This window comes from Odocoileus virginianus, chromosome 14, assembly GCF_023699985.2.
Source record: "Odocoileus virginianus isolate 20LAN1187 ecotype Illinois chromosome 14, Ovbor_1.2, whole genome shotgun sequence".
Lineage (NCBI taxonomy): Eukaryota > Metazoa > Chordata > Mammalia > Artiodactyla > Cervidae > Odocoileus > Odocoileus virginianus.
In genome coordinates this window covers 1,350,492-1,356,659 of record NC_069687.1, presented here as the reverse complement: position 1 = coordinate 1,356,659, position 6,168 = coordinate 1,350,492, and positions in this window count along the sequence as shown.

Below are 6,168 nucleotides of genomic sequence, written 5' to 3'. Positions count from 1 at the left end.
ACTCTGTCAAGGATGGAGACGAAGACTTGGGCACGTGGTCCGGCTCAGGGAGGTCGGTGATTGACAGCTTCACAGGCTGCCAAGCCGCGAACACGCAGGAGCTGAGATGTGTTACCTACAGAAGCGGCTCCTTGATAACTCGTTAAGCAAATATCAGAGATAGGCATGCAGGCGCCAGGGGGAGTGCTTTCGGGGTTCTGTTCACGAATCTCTAATCACGTTTTCTGTTTGAGTTGGTTCTCCCGAGAATTAGAGGCCACCGCGCTGCCCGGCGCTGCTGTCGGGCGTTCCCCGGCGGCTTCGCTCTGGGCGGGCCTGCCGTCGCGCATGCGGGGTTGCGCCTCTTAACTGGGCTGCACGTGATGCAGGAGACCCCGGGGGGCGGGGGGGCGTCCGCAGGGGGTGCTCGCCCCCAGCCCCCGGCCCACCTGTGCCGTTCACGTACCGTTCACCAGGGGTCCCCGACGGGCCAGCTCGGGGAAGCCAGGGTCTACACTTTGGGTTTTCAAACCTGGCAGGACCTCTTGCTAATTATGGTTCCCTCGGACGTGACCCTTCAGCGTTGTGTGTTTAGAAGCCTTCAGCAGCCAAATCGACATCTGAAATCCCCCAGTGGCTCCGAGGCTCTTGCCTCTCCCTGCGATGCCCTGGCCGAGACTTCCGCAGGGCGGCTGCGCTGTGTCCGCCCAGCTGATGCCCCGTTTCTGCAGACCCCAGCACGACCTCCACACCCCGGGACACCCACTCGTTGCTTCAGAGGCGATGGGGCGGCTCAGCCCAGCTGCAGTTCCCCGGCCCCGTCCTCTGAGCAGAGACACCGGAGCTTCACCCCAAGGGGCCCACAGCCCAGGGAGCGCTGCCCTCGAGACCACCTGCTGCGAGACAGGGCTGTGTCCACGTGCACGTGACTGTCGTCCTGCAAAACTGCTTGTGAGTCTGGAACTGAAGGGCCAGCCCGTGTCTGTCGGCTCTTCCTGTGAGGAGCTGAGGGTCAGAGCCACGTCTCGGGTGTGCCAAGACCTGGGGCGTGCACCTGAGTTCCCACAGGGCATGAGGGGGTGGGGTGCACTTGACCCTAACGATCAGGCTGTGCCCCACCCGAGCCCCGAGCTGTCAGACCATCTCTGGCTTCTCATGGGGTGGTCCAGAGGTCATCGCCGGCCCCTGGTTCTGGATGGAGCCCCCGGTTCCTTAGGGTGTGCCTGCCCCCCGCCCGGCTGCACCTTCTGGGAGGGGGAGTGGGAGGTGGACGGTGACCCTGTCCCAGGTCCTCGGGCTGCGTGCTGTGCTCTGTGGACACGTGGGGGCAGGGGTCTCGTTCCCAGGGCGTCTCCACGCTGGGATAAATCAGGAAGCCTGCAGAGGGGGCTCCCTTCCCCCTCCTGCCCTGGGCTCCCTGCCCACCTGTTCAGGTGGGAGGCCCGCCTTGCTGAGAAGCATGGTGACACAGGTCCACCCACCCTAGGTAAGTGGTGCCTTGCTGAGGACACTTGCATTTTAGTGACCTCCAGAGTCTTAGCCAGAAAAGCCATGGGATGTCAGGTCAGTCAGCGGTAAGGCTGGGGCATTCCCACATAGACACGTGGACCCTCAGAGTCCACTGTGTACGTGCCACATCCACAGGCCAGCCCCTGACAGCCCTCCCCAGACCTTCATCACGGGGCTGGGAACCCCGAGCATCCCCGAGGTCAGGGACCCCATCACAGAGGCTGGTCCAGAGAGTCTGGAGCACCAAGACCCTCAGGAGGACATGAGGGACAGGGGAGCAGAGCCCTGGGGCCAGCCAGTCCCCAGGGCGTGACCCCTGGGCCCAGGAGCCTCGCTCTTGCCTGCAGCTGTGTGCACTACGCACATGTATACACTACACACATGTCTCAGTTCAGTTCAGTCGCTCAGTCGTGTCCGACTCTTTGTGACCCCATGGACTGCAGCACACCAGGCCTCCCTGTCCATCGCTAACTCCCGGAGTTTACTCAAACTCAGGGCCATTGAGTCAGTGACGCCATCCAACCCTCTCATCCTCTGTCATCCCCTTCTCTTCCTGCCTTCACTCTTTCCCAGCATCAGGGTCTTTTCAAATGTGTCAGTTCTTGACATCAGGTGACCAAAGTATTGGAGTTTCAGCTCCAGCATCAGTTCTTCCAGTGAATATGCAGGACTGATTCTCTTTAGGATGGACTGGTTGGCTCCCCTTGGAGTTCAAGGGACTCTCAAGAGTCTTTCCAACACCACAGTTCAAAAGCATCAGTTCTTCGGCACTCAGCTTTCTTTACAGTCCAACCCTCACATCCATACATGACCAGTGGAAAAACCATAGCCTTGACTAAATGGACCTTTGTTGGCAAAGTAATGCCTCTGCTTTTTAATATTCTGTCTAGGTTGGTCATAGGTTTTCTTCCAAGGAGCAAATGTCTTTTAATTTTATGGCTGCAGTCACCATCTGCAGTGATTTTGGAGCCCCCCAAAATAGTCTGTCACTGTTTTCCCCCCAAAAATAGATTATTTTCCATGAAGTGATGGGACTGGATGCCATGATCTTAGTTTTCTGAATGTTGAGCTTTAAGCCAGCTTTTTCACTCTCCTTTTTGACTTTCATCAACAGGCTCTTTAGTTCTTCTTCACTTTCTGCCATAAGGGTGGTGTGTCATCTGCATATGTGAGGTTATTGATATTTCTCCCACTAATCTTGATTCCAGCTCGTGCTTCATCCAGCCCAGCGTTTCTCATTATGTACTCTGCATATAGGTTAAATAAGCACGGTGACAATATACAGCCTTGATGTACTTTTTCCAGTTTAAAGCCCACATACCTATACATACACACATTCATGCCTAGCCACACACACACACTCGCACACATCACATGTGCACACATGTATACATACTGCACACATAAACGTACATGTGTGTACGTATTTGCACATAAACATGTGATGTGTGTAAATATGTACTCATGCACACACACATATGCTTGCATACAGAGACACATGCACACATATACATATACTTACATGATACACACATGAATATACATACCTATACATATGCATGCATACCTAGACTAAATACATGCATTCACATTACACATGGCATGCACACAAACACACACATGCTTACATGCATGCCCATACATTCACATGAGAGACACACATTCACATGCAGTCTGTATACACACATGCATACACACATATACATGCATACATGTTTACACACACACACATACACTTCTTCCCACCACCAGCACTTGGCCCTGTGGCTCTCACCCGCGTCCCAGCTGTGCTGAAGAGGAGACAGTTAGGGACCAAGCCCAGTCCTGGGGCTGCTGGTCGGGGAAAGGATCAGAGGTCCCCAATGGGACGCAGCTGTCTGGGTCAGCAGAGCTCCAGGGTTTGGTCGAGGTGGAGGACATGCAGCACCGCCCTGCCACCAGCCCGCCTGGGCCGCTGGCTCCGTTCATGGAGGCTGAGCTCCCAAGCTCCCCGCTGTCCTTCCAGGAGCTCCTACATGCCGAGTAAGCCCAGGCAGCCTTTGTCCTCGGCAGGACTCACAGCCCTCAGAGAGGGCCTGCCGTGGTGGGGGCAACGCAGCCAAGGGTGGTCTCGAGCAGGGAGCGCCTCGGTCCTGCTGAGAACGGGCTCTCACTTTCAGGGACTCAGGGCTGCATTCCAGGTGCCACGCCACCTGATGAGGCCCAGCCTGGCATCTGGCTTGTGGGCCCAGGTCTCAGCCACACCTGTCTCTTGCTGGCAGGACCTTTGGGGGTGGACGTCCTGCTGGGCTTCTGATGGTCACCAACCAGAGCCATGAAGGGGGGCCAGACCCGTGCTGGCTCTGACCCTTACGTCAACATCCTTCCTGCACAGCACACGCGACCTTGGAGTGTAGTGAGCACAGAGACTCCGGCCAGGGCATCAGAAGTCACCTGTCGAGGACATCGGGGACCAAACCTCAGAAAATAATGTGTCCTTCCCAGTGAAACCCCAGTCTCACCAGCAGGGGTCGTGAGGATGGACGCTGGGCTCAGGACCTTCCGTAGGCACCCGGGCTGCCCTGGGGGTCAGGGAGGACTCCAGTCCGCCCCCGCCACCTTCCCACCCCTGCCCTCCCTCCCTCCTCACATCTGTCCGTGATGACGAGGGTAAAAGGGTGACCCTGCCGCCCCGGGCCTGACCTTCCCGCTGCTGACTCCTGAGCGCCCCCCTCAGCTCTGATAGTCCTCCCACCCACCACCTCTAATGCATGTGTCCACATAAGCAAGCGTTCCATGACAGAGCGCTGGTGCATGTGCAGACACACACGCACACACACGCACACACACGCACACACGGGAGGAGCAGGTGGCCACACTGTGCCCGTGGCCGGCCCCACACCAGGAGCCATGCCCACTGGTCAGCTCGTTTCCTGAATGCTGGAAAAACCACCAAGTAGGCATGTGCACACACATGTCCGACATGCACACACAAGTGCGTGCACGCAGGAACCTGAGAGCTTGGCCCAGAGTGTCTGTTACAGAAAACACACCTGTTCGTGTTAGTCACTCAGTCGTGTCCAACTCTTTGTGACTCCCTAGACTGTAGCCTGCCAGGCCCCTCTGTCCATGGAATTCTCCAGGCCAGAATACTGGAGTGGGTGGCCTTTCCCTTCTCCAGGGGATCTCTCCAACCCAGGGCTCAAACCCAGGTCTCGTGCACCATGGGCAGATTCGTTCCCGCCAGGCCTCCGTTCGGTTACATAAAACCCATTTGTTGGCAATCTTCAAATCATTTGTGACTGAAGGGTGATTTGATCTAGGTATAAATCAAACAAATCCTAGCTAAGAACACTTCTGTAAAATTTGTTTTTAAAAAAATCTGTTATATTTTGCAGAAATCACTACACTTCCCTAAGAGCAAGGATATTTTACGAACTGTTTTTGGCCTGGAATTTCTTCAGAGCATCGTGCACAGATGCGTGAGTGCCATCTATAGAAGGAAGGGGGAGCGTGTGCTCCTCGAGCGAGGACCTGGGGGAGAAACAGAGGAAGAGGGGGGAAAAGGGGAGTCTGGGGGCCCCTGGAAGGAAAAGACCCCCAGCTTTTGACTCTTAGGGCATCTCACTCTGTCGGGGGATTTTTTTTCAGGAGGTTTTGAATTTTATTGTGTCTCCTCATTTACATAATGCATGTAATTAAATTTAATATATGAACGCCTGAATATTTTAAAAGAGACAATGGGTCTAAAATTAAATAAACAAAACTTTATACAAATATGACTACTGGAAGAAATAATTACTTTTTTTCCCCCAAAGATGAGGGGGACTTGCTTTGAACTCTAGTCTTTGAATCGTAGTTTCAGCAGAAATGACATCATGTGAAGAAAGATTTTCGGTAGTTCCGAATCCTCATTGCCCCGGAGTAGAATAAAGCAAATAGAGACTCTCACTCTGGGTTTCTCACCTGACCTGATTTGTTTCCTTTGATCTTTTTGTCAGGACTCCAGTGGAAGCTGTAGAGATATGAAGCCCTTCTCTCCGGATGATCTCATGAAAGCTTTCTCTAGACACCCGCTCGTCCCGCTCCTGATGAAAAGGATTTTAATTGGAGGGGTGGGACATAGAAGTCCTTTATGTGAAGCCTTTCTGCTAGTTGTATATCTTTAATTCACAAACATATCCAGTTTGTAATTTAAATCATAATTGTACTTTCTATGGAAGATACTGAGATGAAAAGCAGAGGGCAGCCTACCACATATAAATGCAATCTCACGCGCACGCACACACACACACACACACACACACCAAAAAAGGGGGGGGGTGGAGAAAAAAGGATGAACAGAATAAAAACAGCTGTGTCAGTCTTTAAAAAAATCCATTTGTGATCACAAATGAAACATTTCCAATCTCATAATGGGTGGATTGCTCAGTTTTATTACCAGCCATGCAAAGCAAGACCTCATCAAAAGAAGAGCCGCTCCGAGGTCCCGTTTTCCATTAAAATAATTTCAAAAAGCTTTTTTTCTCCCACTGAAAGAACCCATTTTGCAAGATGATTTAGCTCAAAATCTGCTGGGAGTCACCCTTGACATAAAGTCATATTGTGTTGGAGTTTAGTCCTAAATTCATACATCAATTATTTACTGTCGACGCCGATTGTATAAGTGTAGAAAATTACTAGGAATGATATTTTCTCTCA